Here is an 11721-nt window from a genome sequence, read left to right on the forward strand (position 1 = left end):
CTAACATTGACAAACATGCTTGAGATGGCAACGCATGTGAGCTCGACTGAGCAGTGCTCTAACAAAATTGGTCAGAGTATTAATGACCAGGAGAAAAGAAAAGTTTTTTTATCTTAAGCTTTGGTATTTGTTATTAAAAATAGAAAAGTGGTGATTGCATTTAAGTGAGAACCAAAGTGACTTGGTGTTGCGAAGAGAATTTAAACTGGGTGATTAGAGAAAACTATTAATAATTTTTGTTACTTTTTCCTTAGAAATGGAATCATTCCATTCGATTTGATTAGTCTTTATTAGTTCATATCACTCGTATAGTATGAAGTATAAACCTAAGAAAATCACCTTGTTTACTGTAAATTAGGGATTTCATCCAACAAGTATTCCTTTATTTTTGGGTAGTTTTGTATTTATGGATTTAGATATGGAAATAAAAATGATTAGTTTCAAAAACATATCACATTATACGGGTAATTCTTGTGAATATCATAGGGACACAATAGGATTTCGAATGAAAACTACATGCCATTTTTACTTTTTCAAAAATCATGTGGGGGCCAGCTATTCCACTGGCCCCATTGTGGATCCGCCTCTGCCTTCAGCTATATCTTCTAAATCGGGTACCAACTAGTGTTCTAAAGTTTCAAACTCCTTTAGATATATTGGTTTTATTTGTCAAAATACCTTCTCATTTTAAACTTGCTCCACGAGTATTCGGGTGTGTTGCTTTTGTACACCTATAGAAACATCTACGTATGAAGCTAGATCCATTTGCTATCAAGTGTGTCTTTGTTGGTTATTATCCATACCATAAAAGTTAAGGTGTTATCATCCTCAGACCCATAAAATTTATGTTACTATGGATGTCACCTTTTCTGAGCACGAAAAGTTTTACTTGACAGATGTATATCTAAATATCCTCTTCAAAGAGAGATTGTTATTGAAGAGTTTAATCAGATGGGTTTATTTCTAACTAATAGTGAAATAAATATGACTATAATTGAAACAAGTTTGAGTACCGCTCCTGCTGACAATGGCATAGGAGTTGATAATATAAAAGTCATGAAACAAATTCGACGGGTCGACAATCTTGTTACTGAAAAAGTGGACGCTCCTATTATTGAAGGACCTTCTCTCTCTGCACCAACAGTACCTACAACCAATTATCATTATTCCGATGTTGATGAGACTGAGGTACTCATAGATCCTTTGATTAATACTGACGATATGTGTGAATTAACTGCGTCTGACAAGTATCAATTTCCACGTCGTGGGGTACCGCCAGATCCTTTTTCACCCGAAGAAATAAAAAGAGTGAAATATCCAATTGCAAACTACATGTCTACCCACAGAATATTTGTAGTCGGTAAAGCATTTTTCAGTCAGATGGAGGATGTGTCTTATTACAAAAAGCGTACAAGAAGCATTATCTAACCAAAAATGGGTTGTCTCTATGAAAGAGGAGATGTTGGCGCATATGAAAAATGTTACATGTGATATAGTTTTATTACCAGAAGGGAAGAAACCAGTTGGTTTCAGGTGGGTATATACTGTCAAGCATAATCCAGGTGGCTCTATTAATAGGTACAAAGCAAGACTTGTGCCTAAAGGATTTACACAGACTTATGGTATTGATTATCAAGAGACTCTGGTCCTGTTGCAAAATCAATACTATTCGAGTGCAGTAGTAAATTTAGGCCTCTACAACAACAAGATATAGAAAATGCCTTTTTACATGGTGATTTACAAGAAGAAGTTTACATGTCACTACCTCTAGGGTATAATGCTCTGAACGATGCTAACATGGTTTGTATGTTAAGCAAATCCTTATATAGTTTGAAGCAGTCTCCCAGAGCTTGGTTTGGTAGATTTCGTTTGGAAATGAGGAAATTTGGGTATACGCAGAGTAACTCGGATCATACCTTGTTCCTAAAAAGAGTAGGTGATAAGTTAACCACGTTTATTATCTATGCAAATGATATGGTGTAACAGAAAATGAACCTGAAGAGATGAGTAATCTGAAGAGTTGTTTGTATTCTGAATTTGATATGAAGGATCTGGGTGGACTTAAATACTTCTTGGGTATTGAATTTATACGATGTAAAAAGGTAATTTTCTTTTCTCCGCGAAAATATGTGATTGACTTGTTGAAGGAAACAATATGCTTGGGTTGTGAGCCGATAGGGTCTCCTAAGGAACAAAATGATGGTCTTGAAGAGTGTTATGATTAAGTACTAGCTGACAAGGGGAAATACCAAAGGTTAGCTGGACGTTTGATTTATCTTTCTCATAAAAGAGCTGATATTGCCTATGTTGTAATTGTTGCAAACAGATTTATGCATAATCTACGTCAACAACACATGAATGCATTCATAAAGATATTGAGATTTTGATGTCTGCACCAGGAAGAGGGTTGATATTTTGGAAACATGGACATCTCGATATATCTGTGTGGGTAAAATACCCAATGGCCACGTGTCAACATCTTAAGGGATGAACATCTGATGAGGTGATGAGGTAGGAACACCGAATCATCCTCCAAAAGGTAGTTTTTGTCTCAGTCGAGGCAACTGCACCAGTGCCACATGAATGACACGTGTAGATAAAGGTCTAATCTGCTCAGACGGTCAAGTCTAAAAATCAAGACTGCATTTAATAAAGGATAAGAACAAGACATGGGTAGTTCCGCATTGTGATGAGAGACTCGGCGATCCATACTACGACCCAGAGGCGATAGGGAACCAGGTTTTCCACAGAAGGCCAGCACGATCCATGGGAAGGCGAGACAACTCGGAGGGAAAACCCAGCAAGCCATCGTAAGGAGCAGTATGGATGTCAGCCCGAGGAAACCAGGGCGAGGGAAGACGGCCCACCGAGTTCGGACGACCACACCACCACGAGTTTAGTTAGCTTATAAATACCAGTCCATGTACCAGGAGATGGACAACTTAGGTAACATTATTAGATGGTCTTTCTACAGAGAATTCCTGAGAGGGATCTAGATAGAGAGAAAGTGAGAAATCTAGAAGAGATCTGTAACACTTTCAAGGGTAAGACCTTATGATAAATTATAAAACATCTTCTTCTCCGTGGACGTAGGTCTTCATGGCCGAACCACGTTATATGCTTGTGTTCATCTTTACTTTTCATGATATTTACATCTTGTTCATCTTTGTTTTGTTTAAGTAGCTATTAGTCTTTATTTTCACTTGGGTGTAGTAGTCAGAAAATATGCAACTACATTTTGGTGCTAGAAACAGGGAGGTATGAAGATCTAATCTACCTCCCTAGTAACAACACTATAGTTTTCACGATCTTCACGATGTTTCTGTTGAGATGAATGAGTAGAGCTCAGACTCAAACTCGATCTTCACGATCTGGGTAGTCTAGAAGAACCTCAGGATTAACAGATCTGTGTCTTTCATGAAATTTTTTCAAAAGATTTTTTCGTTATTATAAAGATTTTTCATCTTCCTCAAGAAGCTCGGGAGAGTTGTAGATCGGAGTAAATATGGAGTTTCAAACACTTCGGTGCTCAAACGATCTCCTCCATTAAAGAGTTGGGAAGATTTGCAAGTCAGTAAACTACATAAGGAAGAAATCACCTTATGAGAGTTGAAAAGACAACTTTTTCGTGATGTTCATCATCAACCTCAACAAAATCCAAGATCTCCTTCTTAAGAAGCCAAATCTAAGTCAAGGGGAAGGATTAATGAGTACATAATCGTTCATCAAACTCTAAGTTTGTTTAGAATCAAAAATCAAAAGATGATAAGATATGTTTCCTAGAATGGGAAAACGTACTCAATCATCCTGATAAGATTCTTTTCCTAAAAAAGGGAGGTGTAATGATGGAGTTATTTCCTCGAAAAGAGAGGACTGGAAAAACATCTTTCCCTCTGTCATCAATACCTCACTCTTGAAAGGAATGTTTCTACATTTTCATATGTTCCCAAAATTTACTGCAAAGTCTTCCTGTACTAAACTTTCTAGTCTGAACTATAGCTTAGTAATTGCACATGACCTGCAAACTTAGGGTCCCACTTTTCTAGAGAAAAGACAAATTAAGTATTATTGCATATGTTGCAGGGAAGGTAATGGTTACGAGACGATCTGCTCGTACGAGCCAAGGTGAAAATGGTGGAACCCAAACAGAAGGACTCGACGATGTAGAGCAAGGAGAAGCTCTGATCCCAGGCGAGGGAGAGCCCGATGGCCAGTGTCGTGGAGAGCTAACTGACGGTTCTAACTCCGAAGGCGAGGGAAACCCCTTCGAGAAGAACGATGATAGCCATATTGTTCAACCAGGAGGGTTGAACCACTTACCACAGCGAGTATCTAACTCAGAGGTCAAGAAAAGTAATTCTTCTGACCTCGACGATGCTAACACTACAAGTGTGATCGTACAAAAAGCTCCAGAAGTTCTGAATGAGAGAACGATGAAACCCAAAGGGCGTAGCAGAAGGCTAAAACGAAAAGCCAAGAGGAGAATAACGCTTGCCACTGTACATGAGACCCCAGAGGAGGAAAACTCCTTTGAGCAACTACAAGGTGACCAATGCGGTACCTCAAAGGCGGTGGTAACGAGCCAGTTCCCTAGGAGGAATCAAGCATACTTGAATGTGAAGCTAGTTCATCCTAAGGGCCCCCATACGTTAATCCCAAACGAAGGCGAGAAGGGAGTCAAAACGGCGGAACCCAGCTCGACTGCGAGACCGAGAATCTCGTAGTCCCCAAACAACTAGAAATATCGAGGACAACTCGACCTAGAATTCTATCATATGGTGGGACACCAAATCGTACCGAATCCCATCATTTCCTTGGCGGCACGACAGGCTCGTGGGGAGAGTCCGCGAAAGACCCCCAGGGAGAAGTCAACAAGTCCGAGTCCCAAAAACATGACAACCAATCGCCGATCTCGCCAGCCACGGGAGCATATCCCTGTTGCATGGAAGTCCCCTGCGAGGAGCATAACTTTAATTGCAACACCATATCGCATTCGGCGAATACCTCACCTGTGAGAGAAGGGAGCGCCACAAGGCGAATACACAAACGTAACTTCCAGGGTGATGAAGTTTTCAGTACGGCAAAGGAACCCCCATTACAGGAATGGATGAAAGTTCCCATAATCTTTTCATCCTCGGAGGCACCAGAAGGAGAGCATAACCACAACGATCCTCTTGTGGTCACGATAGCCATCGCACTCCCCGAACGCGAGGACGAGCGAGCAAAACACAGAGGACTACCATGGGCGATGCCCAAAATCCTAATTGATGGCGGAAGCTCAGTAGAAATATTGTTCTACGAAATATTCAGACAAATGGGACTCAAAGATGAGTACCTCACACCCTCCACTTATAACATATTTGGCTTTAATGGATCAACGACTCGTCCTAAAGGCGAAATAACGTTAGAAATTAGGGCTGGCAAGATTGTTACCCTAACCACCTTCTGCATGCTAGATGTATTATCACCTTACACGACAATCCTAGGGAGACCTTGGATCCATGGGATTAGAGGGGTAGCCTCAACATATCATCGGAAGCTGAGGTTCCCTATACCTGACGGGGTGGCATAAATCACTAGAGATCCCGGAGAAGCAAAGTGTTGCTACAAAGTAGAAGTCCAATATGGAGAGAACAAAGTGAACTCCGCCAGATCCAGAAAGAGGAGAGCCAAGAATTCCAAATACCAGGCAGAAATCGACGCTTACATAGCCATAACTAATGGAATCAGGCAGTCAGGCGACGAATCTATAACAAATCAATGTCCCCCATCGGACTCACCCATGAGACCCATACAAAACCTCTCCGATGTTGGAAGTCTCGAGTCGAACTTCTCAGCCTCGGAGCAAACCAAGGAGGTAAATATCAGAACACCCGAAAACCAGGGCATGGTAAAAATAGGGACGCTCCTCAGCGAAGAGGAGGAAGAAAAACTGATACAAATCCTAAAGGAATATTCCGATGTCTTTACATGGAATATGGAAGACATGCCAGGAATAGACCCTGAAGTATGTTGTCACCACTTAAAAATTGACCCAAAGCATAAGCCTATGCGGCAAAAGATGAGAAAGGTGGCACCAGAATATCATGAATCTATCCAAAAGTAGTTGAAGAAGATGGAAGCATCAGGAGTAATACGAGAAGTGCAATATCCAACATGGATATCCAATATGGTCATCGTACCAAATAAGAATAGAGGAGTAAGGATCTGTATCGACTTTAGCGATATAAACAAAGCTTGTCCGAAAGACAACTTTCCCCTCCCTAGCATAGACCAACTTATGGAAGCAACATCAGGATATGGATTGATATCTTTCATGGATGGATAGTCTGGCTACAACCAGATTCCCCTCGCCGAGGAATATCAAGAGAATACCGCTTTCTTCACCCCCTATGGCCTATACTGCTATACCAAAATTCCATTTGGGTTGAAAAATGCAAGGGTCACGTACCAACGAATGGTAGAAAATATGTTCGATGCCTCGATACATAAAACCCTTGAGGTATATGTAGAGGACATGCTTGTCAAGAGCGAGCTCCCCCAAGATCATGCCGACGATCTCAAGGAGATCTTTGCGCAAATGAGAAAGTTCAACATGAAGATCAACCCTGCCAAATGTAGCTTCAGAATCACCTCAGGCAAATTCCTGGGCTACCTAGTCACCAAACGAGGTATTGAGGTCGACCCCGAGAAGGTACGCGCTATAGCATAAATGCCCTCTACAGCCACGGTCAAGGACGTGCAAAGACTAAATGGTCTGCTAGCGGCTTTGGGTAGGTTCATCGCCCGATCCTCTGACAAATGCAGAGATTTCTTCAATACCTTAAAAAAGGGTGAAAAATTTTCATGGACAAGCGCTTGTGAGGAAGCCTTCCAGAAAATCAAAGAACATCTGGCAACCCTGCCGATTCTCCAAAAACCCATCCCAGGCGAAAATCTTTACATCTACCTCTCGGCGAATAACGCTTCAATCAGTGCAGTACTTACTCCCATAGAAGCAGAACTGGAGAAACCAATTTATTTCATCAGCAAGACTTTGACATCTGCCGAGAAAAATTATTCAAAAATCGAAAAAAATGGTGCTATCTTTGGTCTATGCGACGCAGAAGCTGTGTACTTACTTTCACGCACATACCGTAATAGTCATCACAAAATCCCCCAAATAATCCGTGCTTAACCATGCCGACAGAGCAGGTAGAATCTCCAAATGGGGAGACCAAATTAAACAATTCGGTGTGAAAAACCAAGCCCAGAAGGCGATTAAGACCCAGGTGGTCGCATATTTCTTAGCTGATTTCCCAATAGACGACGTTGATGAGGTCGAAGGAATCCCAGGAATGGAAGATGAGCTAGCAGACCCTCCCAAACTGCTTCGTTCCGAGGACCCAAATCGTTGGGAAGTCTTCGTCGATGACTCTTGCAACTCGGAAGGGTCGGGCATCGGAATGGTCTTCACCACCCCGACAGGACGAAGTATTTTCTATATCTTGAGACTTGAATTCCCATCCACCAATAATATAACTGAGTATTAGGCGGTAATACATGCCCTCCGAGTGATAATCGCACTCGACATCCAAAATGTACGACTAACAAGCGATTCCCAACTTGTCATCCGACAAATAGATGGAACATACCAAGTCTCCGATCCATGATTGCAGCGATACCAATAACTCGCCAAGCATTACATTGAGCAGATACCAAACATCATGTTCCGCCACTTAAACCGGATTAACAACCGATATGCTGATGCCTTAGAATTCATTGCCTCCATGGAAGTAAACCCCGAGGCTACCAATGTTAGAACCGAAAGAGTCTTACTCCCTTCCATCCCTTTGGAAGGCAACATGGACATCCTCGTTGTAGACTCAGTAGCTCAAGAGGAAACTCTACCAGAAGATGACTGGAGGACACCAATCATCAAATATCTAGCCGATGGACACCTTCCAAGTGACCAACTTGTCGCCCACAAGATAATATCACGGTCCGGAAATTACCAGCTTCAGGACGGTGTGTTGTACAAGCAATCCTACCTCGGACCTCTCCTACGATGTCTCTCGTTCGCAGAAGGGAAGAGCATATTGAAAGAAATACATTACGGTTACGAAGGAAACCATAGAGGAGGGCGATCCCTGTCCCACAAAGCAAGACTACAGGGGTATTTTTGGCCTCGCATGAACGAGGACTCAAAACAAATGGCGAAAACCTGCATCGAATGCCAAAAGCTTGGCAAAAGATGACATGCACCATCAATGGACTTAAAATCTGTGCTAATCCCTTGGACATTCTCCAAATGGGGGGTTGATTATTGTCGTACCACTAAGAGCCGACACCGGCCAACTAAAATATCTAATAGTAGCCACAGACTACTTCACCAAATGGGTGGAAGCATCCTCCCTAAGACACATCAGAGATCATGATGTCTTCAAATTCCTATTTGAGAATATCATATGCCGCTTCGGTATCCCGGCTGCCATTGTATCCGATAATGGGGCCCAACTAAGCGGAAAAAATATCGATCTTCTGTTCAACTGTTTCAAGATCCGAAAAAATAAGTCCACACCAATATATCCTGAGAGCAACGTCCAGGAAGAGGCCACAAAAAAAACCATCTCTGATATACTCAAGAAGAAGCTTGATGGATATGGAGCTAGCTGGTGCGAGCAATTGCACAATGTCCTATGGGTATATCGAACTACTAAAAGGGAAGCAACAGGGATGTCCCCCTTCGCCCTCACATATGGCACAAAGGCGATCATACCCACAGAAGAGATGATACCCACAAGAAAGACCGAGGCATGGGAGAGGAACCTGACCTCGGACATGATACTCTCCAAACTAGACGACTTGGAGGAGAACAGAGAGATCGCTCTCCAAACAATAGAAAAATACCACAGAAGATTGGCTCGGGAATACAATAAACGTGTTCACCAAAGGAAATTTAGCCCAGGCGACCAGGTCTGGCGCGAGATCCTACCCTACCAGCGCGAGTCAGGCAAATTTGCACCCGTATGGGAAGGTCCACTAACAATCCTAGCCAAGGCGGGAGATGGAGCATACAGATTGCTCAAATCCGACGGCGTAGAACTTGAATAACCCTGGAACATCAGATACTTAAAAGCGTACCACGCTTAGTAGGATCATTCAAAGATCCTAGAATGGGGCACGCTCCCTGATTTAATTTTTGATGATGTTGTAATAATGAAGGTTCAAACTCTCGGATTTGTGAAGGATAATTTTTTAGACTTAATAAAAAAGATAAATAATTTTATATGCACAATATTAACAAAATATGGGAGAGAATTTTTACCGGGGATCAGGATTCCACCATTCACCAAAATTTATGTGATTCAATAACAATTCTTATCATGCAATTCTAGACAATATAACTCCAATCAAAGGAAATTGTGATTCTAATCATTGCCTAAATTAGATTTTGAAAACATCCACTGTTAATCGCGAGCATGAAGTATCAAAAGCAATTTACTAAGCATACTCCATCAAGAGAAAACACAATTGATTAATAAAAATCATTTACTCCATTTTTATTCGGTGCAATTAATCATAAAAGAGTTGCATAAATAAATTTAAATAAATTTTACCACATAACTTTTGGAAGAATGGCTTCCTCCGTCACCCCTGGGATTGGGTTTAGCTACTCATGATGAAAAACCTCTCAAATTGATTCATTGATACTCAAAAGTTGTTTACAATCAAGAGAAAATGGAGAAAAACGGTTTACAACAGTGTTTGCGACACATATAGAGCGTTCAAAAAGAACGATACAACAGAGGTGTTGTTGTTCCGAAGTCGGGGAAAGGAATTGAGTATTGTCGCAATTAAGCGACACTAATCAACGACTGTCCTGAGGTATTAGTTCTTCGTGTTCTTCCTTGCACCAGCAGCAAGCTTTTCCTGCGTGACTTTCTTTCGATCTTCTCGGCTCCTAAACTCTCCCAAAGACTCTCCACTCTTCTAAAACTCTTTACTGTATTTTATAGTGTTTTAGAACAAAAATATCCGACCATAACACGTTATAATCTCCATTAATCCCGTCATTGCTCGCTGCCCATATTTAACAATAATTTCCATTTTTGGCTCTACACATGTAAACTTTGATCCTGCACGCTCTAGTTAACCTCCCCACGCCTCCGAAGTCATCGAACTCCTCCAAAACACTCCATGCATGGCAACACACAATCAAATCGTGTTACAGGACACGTTGCTCTGTTTTGAGCTCGTGACTCAAACCAGGATTTCCAGCAATTCCGATCGAATCGATGCCCACAATGTGTTCCCTATCCCATATCACAACTTCCCACCAAATTTCAGCGATTGAATCAGCACTAAAACAACCTTCATTTTCCGATCACAAATCTGCCAGTTTTGAATATATTTTCCCGCCAAAAAGCTGTTTTTGAATTTAAAGAAAGATGGATGCCCCTTAAACCAGCTTGGGTGCGAATAGGAATTGGGGGAAATAGTATTGGGTGGAAATAGTAATTTTATGGGTTCCTCCGGGACATTTCTGGGATGCTTCCGGTGCATTTCTGGGGTGCCTACGATACATTTCTCCGGGGTGTAAAACACTGCTTTTTGAGCCCATTTCGCCGCAAGGGCTTATTTCTCTAAAAATTCCTCAAAGACATAAAAGAACACAAATAAATTACAAAATTGAGCACTAAACAATACATACAATAGGACATATTAGCACATAAATGCGTCTATCAACACCCCCAAACTTATTATTTGCTAGTCCTCGAGCAAATTTATTCTAGAAAGGAAAATCATTTGAACCCCTAGGTGGCCCTAGCCCCCCCCCCCCTTAAAAAAAAAAAAAAAAAAAACGTGGCGGAGTGTTGTCTCCGGAGGGTTTACCAGAGGTGTACCCACAAAACCTTTACTCCATACCCTAGCTATCTACGCAAAACCTTGGAAAGCACTAAAGAACCTCCTTGGTTGGCATACAATTATTGACTCTAAGAGGAAGAACCCTGATGCGAAATTCCAATTGTTGTACACGAGTTTGCACTCAAGCATACTAAAATTCATATAAGTGACAGAGCTCTACTAAGATAGTTTCACGATGGACATCATACTCGGAGTCAGACTAATCACATGAAAAGATTAAGAAGATGGAAAAAGAAAAATGTAGATGGTTGAAAAGCGAACGGTGTTTCCCATATCTGTCTGAAGGCCTCTGCCAAGATGAACCTAACCTAAATGACTGAGATACCGGTCTGACTAATATTAACACACTGGCATATACAAGGGAACCAGTGGTTAATAATCCTAACTCTAGGTCAACACAACTGGCATATACAAGGGTACCAGTGGTCGACTTTATTAAACACACATTTATTTAAGAACTAACAACATGATTGGACCTTGTGGACCGAAGCGCATGTTTCTTGTCAGCAGATTACATGGTGATTCCCGTGGATCCTGCATTCCACGCTTGTTTAGGCGACGGAGACAGGGAGAACACACACATATTGCTATCCAAGTGTTAGTATTTATTCCGATTGGTCTACTGGTCTGGTCTTTTTTTTTTTTTGAAAAGGTAACTCAGTCACTCTATTTCACCCTAGCAAAGGTAACAACTTGAATCGTGTGCCCCACCATATCACTTGAAATAAAATAAAACTAAAAATAGAAAGTGAAAAGGACTCGACGAGATATGGCGAAACTATCATGTTAATTCTAACACCTGAGCTGTGTGCT

The sequence above is a fragment of the Papaver somniferum genome, unplaced genomic scaffold, assembly GCF_003573695.1.
Source record: "Papaver somniferum cultivar HN1 unplaced genomic scaffold, ASM357369v1 unplaced-scaffold_107, whole genome shotgun sequence".
Classification (NCBI taxonomy): domain Eukaryota; kingdom Viridiplantae; phylum Streptophyta; class Magnoliopsida; order Ranunculales; family Papaveraceae; genus Papaver; species Papaver somniferum.